General features: G+C 44.1%; 1 protein-coding gene across 3 annotated transcripts in view; it reads left to right on the forward strand.

Moving 5' to 3' along the window:
* Window positions 1–15,426: 15,426 nt before the first annotated feature.
* The window catches only part of sh3rf1 (SH3 domain containing ring finger 1), a 194,061-nt gene continuing 193,423 nt past the window's right edge, over window positions 15,427–16,064 (forward strand). For all 3 annotated transcript variants that reach the window (XM_073047887.1, XM_073047892.1, XM_073047889.1), the window contains exon 1: window positions 15,427–15,604. The gene's annotated coding sequence lies outside the window, so the exon portion shown is untranslated. The remainder of the gene's footprint in view (window positions 15,605–16,064) is intronic.

The raw sequence follows: 16,064 nt of genomic DNA on the forward strand, positions 1-16,064 counted from the left end.
TAGAAAGGATATACTGACATTGGAGAGAGTTCAGAGAAGATTGACAAGAATGATTCCAGGAATGAAAGGGTTACTGAATGAGGAACGTCTGGCATCTCTTGGGCTGTATTCCCTGGAGTCCAGGAGAATGAGGGGGTATCTCATTGAAACCTTCCAAATGTTAAAAGGGCTGAACAGATTAGATATGGCAAAGTTATTTCCCATGGTAGGGGACTCTAGAACAAAAGGACACGACTTCAGGATTGAAGGACGTCCTTTTAGTTAGAACTGGGATGCGGAGAAATTACTTTAGTCAGAGGGTGATAAATCAGTGGAATTTGTTGCCATGAGCGGCTGTGGAGGCCAAGTCATTGGATGTATTTAAGACAGATAGGTTCTTGATTAGACAGAGCATCAAAGGGTATGGGGTGAAGGCAGGGGAGTGGGGATGACGGGAAGAATTGGATCAACCCATAATTGAATGGCGGAGCAGACTCGGTGGGTCGGATGACCTGCTTCTGCTCCTGTATCTTATGGTCTATATTGGCCTAAAAAAAATAGTGGATACGGCCCTGTCCATCACAGGAAAGCCCTTGCCACCACTGAGCATACCTACAAGAAGCCCTGTCACAGGTAAAGCCCTCACCACCACTGAGCATACCTACAAGAAGCCCTGACACAGGTAAAGCCCTCGCCACCACTGAGCATACCTACAAGAAGCCCTGTCACAGGTAAAGCCCTCACCACCACTGAGCATACCTACAAGAAGCCCTGACACAGGTAAAGCCCTCGCCACCACTGAGCATACCTACAAGAAGCCCTGTCCATCACAGGAAAGCCCTTGCCACCACTGAGCATACCTACAAGAAGCCCTGTCACAGGTAAAGCCCTCACCACCACTGAGCATACCTACAAGAAGCCCTGACACAGGTAAAGCCCTCGCCACCACTGAGCATACCTACAAGAAGCCCTGTCACAGGTAAAGCCCTCACCACCACTGAGCATACCTACAAGAAGCCCTGTCCATCACAGGAAAGCTCTCGCCACCACTGAGCATACCTACAAGAAGCCCTGTCCATCACAGGAAAGCTCTCGCCACCACTGAGCATACCTACAAGAAGCCCTGTCACAGGTAAAGCCCTCACCACCACTGAGCATACCTACAAGAAGCCCTGACACAGGTAAAGCCCTCGCCACCACTGAGCATACCTACAAGAAGCCCTGTCCATCACAGGAAAGCCCTTGCCACCACTGAGCATACCTACAAGAAGCCCTGTCACAGGTAAAGCCCTCACCACCACTGAGCATACCTACAAGAAGCCCTGACACAGGTAAAGCCCTCGCCACCACTGAGCATACCTACAAGAAGCCCTGTCACAGGTAAAGCCCTCACCACCACTGAGCATACCTACAAGAAGCCCTGACACAGGTAAAGCCCTCACCACCACTGAGCATACCTACAAGAAGCCCTGACACAGGAAATCCCTCGCCACCACTGAGCATACCTACAAGAAGCCCTGTCACAGGTAAAGCCCTCGCCACCACTGAGCATACCTACAAGAAGCCCTGTCACAGGTAAAGCCCTCGCCACCACTGAGCATACCTACAAGAAGCCCTGACACAGGAAAGCCCTCACCACCACTGAGCATACCTACAAAAAGCCCTGACACAGGTAAAGCCCTCGCCACCACTGAGCATACCTACAAGAAGCCCTGTCACAGGTAAAGCCCTCGCCACCACTGAGCATACCTACAAGAAGCCCTGACACAGGAAAGCCCTCACCACCACTGAGCATACCTACAAAAAGCCCTGACACAGGTAAAGCCCTCGCCACCACTGAGCATACCTACAAGAAGCCCTGTCACAGGAAAGCCCTCACCACCACTGAGCATACCTACAAGAAGCCCTGTCACAGGTAAAGCCCTCGCCACCACTGAGCATACCTACAAGAAGCCCTGACACAGGTAAAACCCTCACCACCACTGAGCATACCTACAAGAAGCCCTGACACAGGAAAGCCCTCGCCACCACTGAGCATACCTACAAGAAGCCCTGACACAGGTAAAACCCTCACCACCACTGAGCATACCTACAAGAAGCCCTGACACAGGTAAAACCCTCACCACCACTGAGCATACCTACAAGAAGCCCTGTCCATCACAGGAAAGCTCTCACCACCACTGAGCATACCTACAAGAAGCCCTGACACAGGTAAAACCCTCACCACCACTGAGCATACCTACAAGAAGCCCTGTCACAGGTAAAACCCTCACCACCACTGAGCATACCTACAAGAAGCCCTGACACAGGTAAAACCCTCACCACCACTGAGCATACCTACAAGAAGCCCTGACACAGGTAAAGCCCTCGCCACCACTGAGCATACCTACAAGAAGCCCTGACACAGGTAAAACCCTCACCACCACTGAGCATACCTACAAGAAGCCCTGACACAGGTAAAGCCCTCACCACCACTGAGCATACCTACAAGAAGCCCTGTCCGTCACAGGAAAGCTCTCACCACCACTGAGCATACCTACAAGAAGCCCTGTCACAGGTAAAACCCTCACCACCACTGAGCATACCTACAAGAAGACCTGACACAGGTAAAACCCTCACCACCACTGAGCATACCTACAAGAAGCCCTGTCCATCACAGGTAAAGCCCTCACCACCACTGAGCATACCTACAAGAAGCCCTGTCACAGGTAAAGCCCTCGCCACCACTGAGCATACCTACAAGAAGCCCTGACACAGGTAAAGCCCTCACCACCACTGAGCATACCTACAAGAAGCCCTGTCCGTCACAGGAAAGCTCTCACCACCACTGAGCATACCTACAAGAAGCCCTGTCACAGGTAAAACCCTCACCACCACTGAGCATACCTACAAGAAGCCCTGTCACAGGTAAAACCCTCACCACCACTGAGCATACCTACAAGAAGCCCTGACACAGGTAAAACCCTCACCACCACTGAGCATACCTACAAGAAGCCCTGTCACAGGTAAAACCCTCACCACCACTGAGCATACCTACAAGAAGCCCTGACACAGGAAAGCCCTCACCACCACTGAGCATACCTACAAGAAGCCCTGACACAGGTAAAACCCTCACCACCACTGAGCATACCTACAAGAAGCCCTGTCCATCACAGGAATGCCCTCACCACCACTGAGCATACCTACAAGAAGCCCTGACACAGGTAAAACCCTCACCACCACTGAGCATACCTACAAGAAGCCCTGACACAGGTAAAACCCTCACCACCACTGAGCATACCTACAAGAAGCCCTGACACAGGAAATCCCTCGCCACCACTGAGCATACCTACAAGAAGCCCTGACACAGGAAATCCCTCGCCACCACTGAGCATACCTACAAGAAGCCCTGACACAGGTAAAGCCCTCGCCACCACTGAGCATACCTACAAGAAGCCCTGACACAGGTAAAACCCTCACCACCACTGAGCATACCTACAAGAAGCCCTGACACAGGAAAGCCCTCGCCACCACTGAGCATACCTACAAGAAGCCCTGTCCATCACAGGAAAGCCCTCACCACCACTGAGCATACCTACAAGAAGCCCTGACACAGGTAAAGCCCTCACCACCACTGAGCATACCTACAAGAAGCCCTGACACAGGTAAAGCCCTCACCACCACTGAGCATACCTACAAGAAGCCCTGACACAGGTAAAGCCCTCACCACCACTGAGCATACCTACAAGAAGCCCTGACACAGGAAAGCAGAAGCGTCCATATTGAGGACCTACCCCCACCCACCATTCTCTCGCTGCCGCCATCAGGCAGAAGGTACAAGAGCCTTATGTCCCACACCACCAGATTCAGGAACAGTTATTACCCCTCAACCATCAGGTTCCTGAACCAGAGTGGATAACTTCACTCACTTCCACACTGAACTGATTCCAGAACCCATGGACTCACTTCTATGACTTGTGTTCTCAAAATTTAGTACTGTTTTTTACTTTTTGTGTTTGCACAATTCATTGTCTTTTGCACATTGGTTGTTTGTCCATCTTTGTGTGCAGTTCTTCATTGATTCTATTGTGTTTCTTTGTATTTACTGTGAATGCCTGCAAGAAAAGGAATTGCAAGATAGTTATATGGTAACATACAAGTACTTTAATAATACATTTACTTTGAAATTTGTTAGCTGAGGAATGTAGGTTGGTACATCATAGGCTAAAAGCTCTTTCCAGTTAGTACTGGGAATGGGAGGGCTAGATAGGCTGGGATGTTTTTGCCTTGAGTGTAGGAGGCTGAAGCATGATCTTGTAGATAAAATCAAAAGGGGTATAGGTCAGATGGGTAGTTACAGTTTAAAAACTAGACACAAGTTTGCGGTGAGAAAGGATAGATTTAAAAGGGACTTCTTAAAGGTCCCTTTCTTAGGAGGGACAATCTTTTCTATACAGAATAGTTTGTTTATTAAATGAGCTGCTAGAAAAAGCTGCGGAGGTGAGTGCAGTTACATGGTTAAAAGACATTTAGAAAGGTATTGTGGATAAAACATGTTTAGTGAGTAATGGTACTGACTCACTCAGAAAGACATCTTGGTTGACATGGACAACTTGGACTGAAGGGTCTGTTTCCATGCTGTATAACTCCATGACCCTAAAATAAGTATTCAGAGACTAAATGCATTTATTATTTGACCAAATATCTTGAAATTTAGGCCTTATTCCATTTAATTATAAGAATATCTCTCAATCTCTGTGGCTTGGCATCTTTTCTTCCTCAAGCCTCCCAACAATGTGCAAATAATTTTAATATAAAACATTTCCTGGCACCTCACAGGAATATTATCAAACAGTGACACCAACCCACAAAGAAATGTCAGGATGAATGAAAATCACCAGAATTGCAGATACCTTAATCTGAAATAAAAACTGCTGAGCTCCGTAGTTCTATGAAAAGGGAAATGGAGTTCACATTTCACATCATAAACTCTTTATAAGAATTGGGAATTGGGGGGGGGGGGGTGGGAAAGAGTAGGGTGGGAATGGAAGGGACAAAGTATTTCCGTGATAGGGAGAGGACACCGTTGTTGGAGGGATAAGTTGGGAGTATTGGGAGTGGTTCTTTGATTAACTGTGGAAAAACTTTTAGACCTGGAAAGTCTCCACGAGAAAGTAAGATGATTACGCACAACATTCCTACAGAATGGCTACAAGATGAAGGAAATCAATTGGGCCCTTAAAAGGGCTGACACGAAAGCTTAACAATGAGGAACAGCCCGTTGCTACCACCTGTCTTCCCCATGGTTTCTGGCAGGATCGCCAGGATCCTGAAGAAATACCTGATTAATACCATCCACAAACCCGTAAGAAAGCTCAAATCACAGCTTGTGCGTGTCAAAGATGACCTGGGATTCAGGACAGCTGGAGTTTACAGGATTTCCTGTGAATACAGAGCAGTGTATATTGACCACATGGGACATACGGTGGAAACCTGCATCAAAGAGCACAGGAAGTGTGTATCTGGGTTACCAGAAGAAATCAGCGGTAGTAGAACATTGCTTTGTGAATGGCCATGGGATTGACTTTGACGGCACAAAACTGCTGTGTTGCGCCAGTGGATGCTGGGACCGCCTGGTGAAGGAAGCCATTGAAATAAAACTACAGGAAAAGAACTTTAACTCGCTCTTAGTAAGAACTGGAATTTGATTGTAAACAAGGTGGGACAACAGAAACCTGATTGGATGAGGACAAACCAATCAGAAGGAATGGACAACAGAGGTGTAAATACCACCAGACTAGACATGCCCAGGCATCATCCATGATGAAGATAGCAGAGTTTGTCATCAAAACATTAGTTAAAATCAATAACTGTACCTGGCTGGAAACTTGAGAAGAGTTTATTCGTCATACACGCTGGGAAAGCACCAGATTCTTTTTCAAGTTAGGATTCATTTATCACATGTACATGGCTGGAGTTTAGAAGAATAAGGCAGGATCTCATTGAAAGGCTTTGATACAGTAGATGAGGAGAAGGTGTTTTCAATAGTGAGGGAGAGGGAGGGGGCAGTCCAGAGGGCACAACCTCAATAGAGTGATATCCATTTAGATCAGAGATGGGGAATTTATTTAGCTAGGGAGTGGAGCATCATTGCCATAGGCAGCTGTGGAGGCCAAGTCATTGGGTGTATTTAAAGCGGAGGTTGATATGTTCTTGATTAGTCAGGGCATCAAAGGTTACAGGGAGAAGACAGGAGAATGGGGTTGAGAGGGATAAGGAATTGGCCATGAAGGAATGGCAGAGCAGTCTCTGGGCTGAATGGCTTGATTGTGCTCCTATGTCTTATGGTCTTATAGAAACATACAGTGAAATGTTTGCATTAAGAACCAGCACAATTTAAGGATGTACTAGGGTCAGCCTGCAAGTTCCCCCACTTATTCCATGTCCACAGTGTCAGCAGAACAGCAACAAAACAGCAGGAGTAAAACGAGCCCCTCTCCTCACGCCCACTCACCCACATGGAAGGCCCTCCAACCCCAGGACAGACTGCCTCCAGCCTGTTGATAATAAAGTGATGATAAAGTTGTTGATAAATTTTGTCTGATTGAGCTCTTGATATGAGAAGCTCGAGAGAAAGAACACAAACAAAGCAATGGAATGATGGCAGTGCCCTGCAGGTGTGGTTGCTGAATAATTGCACTCTTCACGACTCTCGTTCCTTCCACAGTCATACTTTATTTTACTCGTGCACAAGAAGAACAACATGGCCCCTATCACCACAATAATCTGAAGTCTGGACAAAAAAAAATCCTATTTTTATACAGAATTCACTCGCAGTTATGGTTATTGAACATTTTGTAAACTGATAGAATTCCTTACTTGCAAGATCAATTGGCATTCACAACAGAGGTGTTAAAAGTCAATACAAAGTGCAAGCTAACAATTGATGATCAAGTCATGGAACACAACAGCACTGAAACTGGCCCTTTGGCCCATCTAGTCCATGCTAAACTATTAAACTGTCTAGATCCATCAACCTGCACCTAAACCATATCCCTCCAAATCCTTCCTATCCATGCCCTTATCCAAAAGCTCATTCCACACTCTCACCACCCTCTGAGTGAAGTTGGTAAAGCAGTTGTCCCTTAGTTGGGGTGTGTGTGCTTTGCATCATTTTGTATATTCTTATTTTGTCTGCAGGAAATGAAAATGGCTCTGGGAATCTGCTGTACAAAGGGAAGCCATGCTCTTCAAAGTCATTTCTTGCCTGGGCTGTTTCACTCTATCTGCAATCTGTCCTTATCCTTTATGTTAACTCTTGTCTTACTGCAACTTCCACACTGGGAGGAGAGAGTGAATCAATGTCAAATGGATGAATGACAGCAGAACTAGCTAGTTCTAACACAGACAGGGAAAGTGAGTTACCTGTATTGTCTGGGATGGGTGACCACAATTGCAAAAATTGTATAATTTGGTGTCTGTAGGAACACATCTGTTCTTTGTGGGTGTGTTGATGAGCATTGCTAAATTTAGTACAATAGTAAAATGTGGCCGGTAGAGCAGTATTGAATTCTCCAGGCACGAAAGCAGAAGACGTAGTAGACTACAGATCCATATGCACTCGGTGGTCATTTTATCAGGTACACCTGTACACCTCGTCAATGCAAATATCTGATCAGCCAATCATGTGGCAGCAACTCAATGCGGAAAAGTATGCAGGCATGGTCAAGAGGTTCAGGTGTTGTTCAGACTAAACATCAGAATGGGGAAGAAATGTGATCTAAGTGAGTTTGACCTTGGAATGATGGTGGTTTTAGTACATCAGAACCTGCTGATTCCCTGGGATTTTCACACACAACAGTCTAGAGTTTACAGAAAATGGTGCAAAGAAACAAAAAAACATTTGGCGAGCAGCAGTTAGGTGGGTAAAAATGCCTTGTTAATGAGAGAGGTTAGAGGAGAATGGCCAGACTGGTTCAAGGAAGGCAACTTAAATAATTACGTACACGTTCCAACAGTGGTATGGGAATAGCATCTCTGAATGCACATGTCAAATCTTGAAATGGATGGGCTACAGCAGCAGAAGATCATAAACATACATCCTGTACCTAATAAAGTGGCTACAGAGTGTATCTTATAAAGTGGACACTAAATGTACTTCAGAAACGTTTTATTTCAGTCTGTTTGGAACTAATATAGTAATGCCCATCGTACCTTTTGCACCAAAAAAAAGAGCCTTTCTCTCCTCAGTGCTTGAGGTGGTGGAGAATTGCCTCATTTTAAGAGTGGATAATCTGGATGGTTCTCATCTGTTGCTCTTAAATTTGAATAAACAGATTCAACAAGTTGTATTAATCTTCGTACCTTGGGTATCAAGTTTTTTGCTAGATTGAGGCATTAAAATAAGTAACCCTTGAAGCTAGGTGACTTCTGTAAAACATAAAATACACATTGTTGTACTGTGAGGCAACACAGTAGAGTAGTGATTACAACTTAACAGTGCCGGTGACCCGGGTTCAACTCTGCTATGGTTTGTATGGAGTATACCTTCTCCCCTTGACACTGTGTGTATACTCCGGGTGCTTCGGTTTCCTCCCACATTCCAAAGCCACACAGGTTAATAGGTCAGGTGGGTGTAATTGGGTGACATGGGCTCAGTGGGTTGGAAGGGTCTGTTACCATACTATATCTTGAAATAAATAACTAAGTAATATTTTAGAAGTGCATGCACCATGTATAAAATGAAATGCTGCCCTAATATCAGAAGTTTAGCAATGTCTAAGTGTGTGGCTTGAAGCCGAGATCAGTGCAAAAACAATGAAGCTGAAATGCTTGGAATGAAACAATTCATGATCAGAGTCTGATATGGCAAGAGAACAGCAGGAGAAAAAAGCTGCTAATTCATAAAAGCTCACAGATATGATCACTCCAAGGATTCAGGAGCAACAGTGACAAAACAGCCCACACAGCCTAACTTTCCAACTAGAGCAAGAGATTTGGGATGATTGATGGATGGTGCACCCACTACATTTTGGAGATTTCATACTAACTCTTGATTGATGGCAGGTCGTCTGTCACCTAGATCTGTTACCCATTTGCAGTCAAATTAAACTCTGCAGCTGTATTATTTTAAATTTGTATGAGGACAATTCATACTGTAACATCTCTGATCTTCACAGTGACTTTTTTTTAGTGCATCAGTTCTCTTACAGGTAAAATGTATGTAGCTGAGGATCTCAACACAGGATGACTGACTGAGGGTATGAATATATTTTAAATAAAGATAATGTCTTTTTCATGCTTTTGAATGGATTTTTGGGACAAGAATTGAGATATGAACAAATGAAACTTGTTTAAAAGGATGTCTGATTTACAAGCTGAGTTAAATTTGTTCATAACTAATTTTTATATTCTGCATATTTCATTATATGCATAATATATTAAACTGGTTACAAATTACTTAAATCTTCATGAGCCATTTGCAACCAAAGAATTCTTTAAAGTGTTAGAATTACTTTGAAACCAAGCATAGTAGTCAATATGGTGAGCAGTTCTGAGACCCTTATATAAGAAAGGACATGATAGCATTGGAGAGGGTCCAGAGGAGGTTCATGGGAACAATAGGGTTGATGTATGAGGAGTATTTGATGGCTCTGGGTCTGTATTTGTTGGAGTTTAGAAGAAACATTGAAACCTACAGCATGTTAAAAGGCTTAAATAGAGTCAACATGGAGAGGATGATTCTTAGTGGGTAAGTGGAAGATCAGAGGTTACAGCCTCAGAATAGAAGGATGTTCCTTTAGAACAGAGATGAGGAATTTCTTTAAACTGAACATGGTTAATCAGTTGAATTCATTACTACGGATGGCTGTGGACATCTACTCATTGGGTATATTTAAAGCCGAGGTTGATAGGTTCTTGGTTAGTCAGGGTGTCAAAGGTTATAGGAAGAAGGCAGGAGAATGGGGTTGAGAGGGACACCCATGATTGAATGGCAGAGTAGACTCAATGGGCCAAGTGGCCTAATTCTGCTCCTATGTCTAATGGTCTTGTATTTCTCAGTAAAATCCCATTTGATCTAGTTTAAGGAACATTATAGAAGTAGGAACAGACCAAGAGTCATTCATGGATAGAAGCTCATAGACCTAATTACACTGCTTGTTTGATAAAACATTCAGGCTTAGTTGGGCATTGTCATAGTGACCCGCCTTAGTACTTTATCCAGGTCAGGATGGTTTGCTTTGTCACATCCCAGAGGATCAATATCTTCGAGTCATGTTTGGCATGTTCTGTCTGGATGGCACATACTTCAAAACCCTTTCACTGTATCTTGGGTGATGATACAAAACCAACAATTCTTTTTCATTCTCAAGTGGATCAAAAGATATATTTATGGGGATGTCAGAAGTAAAAAACATCTATAGATGCCTTCTGTAGATACTACGGATGGTGGGAGGGATGTGCCAGCAACGTATTGGGCTGAGTCTGCTACTCTCTGTGGCTTCTTTCTTTCCTGCGCATTCGAGTTGCTGAACCAGACTGTGATGCAACCAGTCAGGATTTCCTCAGCAATAGCTCTGTAAAAGTTCATTAGATATTGTGCATCTCAATATCACTTTTGCATTGACATCATATGTCTCGATCTCTTTCATGTCCTGACATCTGTCAATTACACCTTGAACATTTGTAACTGCTAAGTCTCCATAGCCCAGCTGGGTAGAGGATTCCAAAGACCCAGCATTCTGAGGAGAAAGGAATTGTTTTTATAAGACCTGCACCTTATTTTGAGATGGCTATTCTTGGTTTTTGGACATCCCTGCTAGGAGAAGTGTCATCTTCCCACCCACCTTGAAAGAATTCTGTACCTTTCAATGAGTTCACCTTTCATTGCACTGAGTTCTAAGGGCTTCATCCCAGTCTGTTAACACACTTCCCAGAGTACCACTTGTTCCTCTCCCAGGAATTGATCTGATGAATGCTTGTTACTCTCACTTTTTCCTTGGGTAAGAACAATCTGTCCGTTTTGCTCTAAATAAGGCTCTATGTAATTGGGGTGGCACGGTAGAGTAATGGCTAGTGTAACCTTTTACAGAGCCTGTAAATGGGTTCAATTCCCACCACTGTTTGTAAGGAGTTTGTACGTTCTCCCCATGATCACCTGGGTTTCCTCCTGGTGCTCCAGTTTGCTCCCATAGTCCAAAGACGTGTGTTGGTCAGTTAATTGGTCACATTGGTGTAATTGTGTGGCATAGGCTTGTTAAGCCAGAAGGGTCTGTTACATCTCTAAATAAATAAATAAAATTATTGGGGCAAGGGATATCTAGTCCTATTTTATTGCACTGAATACTAATCTACCATTTGCTTTTCCATCCAATTCCCTGCTGTCCCTGCTGTATGTTTACTCTTTCAGTGCTTTGTACACAAGGCCAGCTGGTGTCTCTGAAAACCAACTGTTTTAAATCTCTCAGAATGCTCTGCTTGCTATTTTTCTACCAATGTGAAATTTTTCTTACTTCACCTGATGTTACCATGACTGTTCATTTAATATCTCCATATATCTTTGAATCCTGTCTGCATCCTTCTCACAATTTCCTCTCCCACCTGGCTTTTTGAATCATCAGCAGACTTGGATATATTGCACTTGATCAGAGAACGAACAGCTGAGGTTCTAGCACCAATCCCTGTGGGTCCCCACTAATTGACTTCTGAAACTGCAAATGATCTGTTTATTTCCACTGTTTTCTGATAATAAATTAACCTTAATTTCCACCAATTAGTTCTGTCCCATGTGGCTTAATTCTGCTTAATAATCTTCTGAATCCACCACATCATTTGTTTCCCCTCATCTGTTCTGCCAGTTAGAACCTCAAAAAGCTCTAAACACATTTGTTTTATGTGGGTGTCCTTTCATGAATCCAGTTGACTCTGCTCGATCCTGTTGTTATTTTCTCCACTGTGCCCACTTTATCAGGTACACTTGTACACCTCATTAACACAAATATCTAATCAGCTAGTCATGTGGCAGCAACTCGATACATAAAAGCATGCAGACAAGGTCAAGTAGTTCAGAATAAACGTCTCACTAAGGAAGGAACGTGATCTAAGTGACTTTGATGTAGAGTGTTGTTGGTGCCAGACGGGGTGGTTTGAGTATCTCAGAAACTGCTGATCTCCTGGGATCTTCACACACAGCAGTTTCTAGAGTTTCCAGAGAATGGTGTGAAAAACAATAAACATCCTGTGAGTGAAAGTGTCGTGTTTAATGAGAGGGGTCAGAGGAGAATGGTCAGACTGGGTTCAAGCCGACAGGAAAGCAACAGTAGGTTAAGTAACGACACATTATAGCAGTGATGTGCAGCAGAGTAGCTCTGCACTCACACAGTGTGTCAAACCTTGAAGTTGATCGGCTGCTGCAACAGAAAGCCATGAAGCATACACTCAGCGGGCACTTTATTAGATATAGGAGGTAACTATTAAATTGGTCACTGCGTGTAAGTACCCTCTGCTGATGTTGGGCTGGGTCAGAGTCGTACAGCATGAAAACAGGCCCTTCAGCCCATCAGGTTTGTGCTGACCAAGGTGCCCATCTAAGCTGGTCTCATTTGCCTGTATTTTTGGCCGATATTCCTCTTATTCTTGCACTTGTCCAAGTACTTTTTAAATGTTGTTAATGGACCTGCCTGAACCACTTCCTCTGGCAGCTCATTCCATGTACTGACCATCCTCTGGGTGAAGATGATGTCCCTCGGGTTCCTATTAAGTCTCCTCTCTCACTTTAAACCCATGTTCTCCAGCTCTTGATTCCCAACCAGGGAAAAAGACACATTCACCCTATCTATGTCCCTGATGATTTTTTGTCTATTAAATCTCTCCTCTCTCACCTGAGAGGCTACTTGACTTCTAGTTCTTTTTTTCTGGTTGTTTTTTCTCCCCACAGAATTACCTAGTGAGGATTTAGTTGCTACCTTCCAAACCTAAATTTATTATCAAAGTGAACTTATTATAGTGTACATATATGTCCTACATACTACCCAGAGATTCATTTTGTAGGCATTCACAATAGAACACAGAAATACAATAGAATCAATGATAAACTACATACAAAGACTGTCAATCAACATGCAAAAAGAGGCAAGCTGTGCAAAGAAAACATTAATAAATATTAATAGTGAGAACATGAAATGTAGAGTTGTTCAAAATGAGACCAAATGTTGTGGAAATCAGTTTGTGTAGAACAACCCATCTCCATACCCACCTTGTCAAAACTTATTGAGTGGAAGTCATCAGGTCCTGGGGAATTATCTGCTTTTTAGTCCAGTTAATTTCTTCATTTTTTAAAATAATATTTCACTCAGCTCCTCGCTCTAGACCTGATCTTGTCTGTCTCACAAAGTGTGTGAGAGAAAACCTGAGTGGTTCTGACACATTATGAATAGAATGTATTGATCTAATGGCCCAATTAATGTATTGATTTGATGACACTATAGATGTAATGTAAGGTGTACTAATCATATTTCCTGTTTAATAAAGCTTAATTGTTTTGTGGCTAAAACCAGAGTGCTATCCTTAAGCTTGCCTTGATGATCTTTCATCAAAACTTCACTTTATTATCAAAGTATGTATATATTACTGTATATTACAGACTCATTTTCTTGTGAGCATTTACAGGAAAATAAGTACAACATAATTTAATCGTCTTGGGTTCATCTTTGGACCGTGGAAGGTAGGAGCACCCAAGGAAACCAACACATTCTATGAGGAAAATGTACAGAGACTCCTCACAGATGGTGTCAGAGTGACTACCTGTGAGCAAGCAAATCTCAAGGCTGTATCATTTATACATTCTTTAATAATAAGTGTACTTGAATTGAATTCTAAACTCTGGAATGCCCTGAGCTGTAATGGCATCATGCTAACCACTACACGACCATGGGGCTCTCCTCCCTGGAAGCAGCCTGCCAAGCTCTTCAAAATATTTTGTAAGGTTGGATGATATCTCTCTTTCTTCCAAGTTCTAAAGACTAGTCTCCAGTTGACCCAAATCTGCCAGTCCAGAGAGATTAAAATGCAGTGCAGAGAATGACACGAGTTGTTAAATCAGACCAAGTCAATGTAAAGGATTGGTACAAGTGAAGAGATTGAAGGGGTTTTAAAAAATGTTAAGTATTTTGGCAAAACTGTCAATAAACAGAAGGTGAGGGGGAATGGTATGGAGGTTGATGCTCTTAGTTAAACCACCCAGCAAGGTTTTGCAGCATTTAGAGATTTGTTTGCTGCAGAATAATTGAGTAGTCAGGGAAAGGAATGAGTGGAATTATGAGTAAACTTAATGATGGGAAACAGCAGGAGAAGTTAAGAAAGTCCTTGAAAATGAGTCCATTGGTGGAAGAGTTCAGAGTTAATGTGAGTGAAGTTGGTTCAGGAGCCTGATCATGAAAGATTAATAACTGTTCCTGAAGACATCGGGCTGTGTTGGGAACCTGGTATGAAATTCTGCTGCTGCAGTGAGAAGACAGTGGTCTCAGCATGTAGACTCAAGAGAATGTAGATGCTGTGTATCTGGAGCAAGACACAAAGATGACGACAGAGGAACTTAGCAGCATTTATGGAGGGAAATGGACAGTTGATGTTGTAGATCAAGGTCATTAACCTCCAGAGCCATGTAGAATGAGCAAGGAAAGCCCATGAGTGATGGTTTTTGGTGCAGATTTTCATGAATGTGTGGGTGGGCGAAGTACTTACAGTCATGGAGTCATACATCATGGAACTGGCCTATGTTGGCTTGTGGGGGAACTGGTGTGGACCATTGCTTAAATTCTTATGAAGTCTGTGGGAGCACCCTATTCATACAACATTTTCAAAAACACATTTTCCTGATGAAGGGTCTTGGCCCGAATTGTCAACTGTTTTTCGCTCTCCATGAACGCTGCCTGACCTACTGAGTTCCTCCAGTATCTTGATTGTGTGTTGCTTTCAAAGAGCTTTGACGAGTGTAAGAAAGATATGAAAAAATGTCTTTAAGTTTGATTTTGCAAAGTTCTACCACATATTCATATTTCTTCCTCTTTTTAAAACTAATTCATACTATTCACAATCATTTAGATGTGTATAGAAAATGTGTTATTTTTTAATGGATTCATAGATATAATTTACAATAACCACAGAGGCTGAAATAAAAAGTTATGACATGTTAAGAATATCCAAAGAGAAAGTAGAAGTGTTTTTTTTAAACGTTAAGAGCAACGCATACAAAATGCTGGAGGAACTCAGCAGGTCAGGTAGCGGTTATGGAGAGGAATAAACAGTCAATGTTTCAGGTCGAGACCTTTCATCACGACTTTATGATTTCTTGACATTAATACAGATTTACTATGCCGGTCATTCCTAGGGGCGCAGGCGCGGACATGGGCCGGCATTTCCGGAGAACGCAGGCGCGGAGCCTGGCTGGCGCGCCTGCGCATTGCTCTCCCTGGGCGGCCTGGCAACGGCGGCGGGTTGTGTTGGGCTGCGGGACCGAGTGTGTTGGGTCCGCTGCCCCTGTCACCGCAGCGGACTCTCCCTCTCCAGCTCGTACCCTGGGCAGAGCGAGAGAGTGGCAAAGGACAAACCTGAGGCAGGAGGAGTCCAGTAGGAGAGGAGGCAGCGGGTGAGTGAGTGAGGGGGAGAGGGACATAGGCTGTGGGCGGGCGGAGGACAGGGGCCGAGCTGGATGGGAGATGTATTCCCACAACATCCCTCTCCTTATCATCACTACCCCATCACTCATCAGCATGCACTCTTTTCCTTATAATCATACCCCCTTATCACTTCTTCCACCATCAGACCCATCTCTATCGGTTTCCCATCACCCCTCCCCATCAACCCCTCGTCTCCCGTCCCTTCCTCTCCCCACCCCGTCAGCCCCTCCCCTATCAGCCCCATTCCCTCCCTATCTGCCCCATTCCCTCCCTATCTGCCCCTACCCCCTCACACCCTCCCTTCCCCATCACACCCCTCCCCTGCCCATCACCATCAGCCCTTTCCCCCTCCCCATCATCCCCTCCCCCTCTCACTCCCCATCGCACCCTCCCCCTCCCACCCCTCCCATCACACCCTCAACACTTCCC

The sequence above is a fragment of the Hemitrygon akajei genome, chromosome 6, assembly GCF_048418815.1.
Source record: "Hemitrygon akajei chromosome 6, sHemAka1.3, whole genome shotgun sequence".
Lineage (NCBI taxonomy): Eukaryota > Metazoa > Chordata > Chondrichthyes > Myliobatiformes > Dasyatidae > Hemitrygon > Hemitrygon akajei.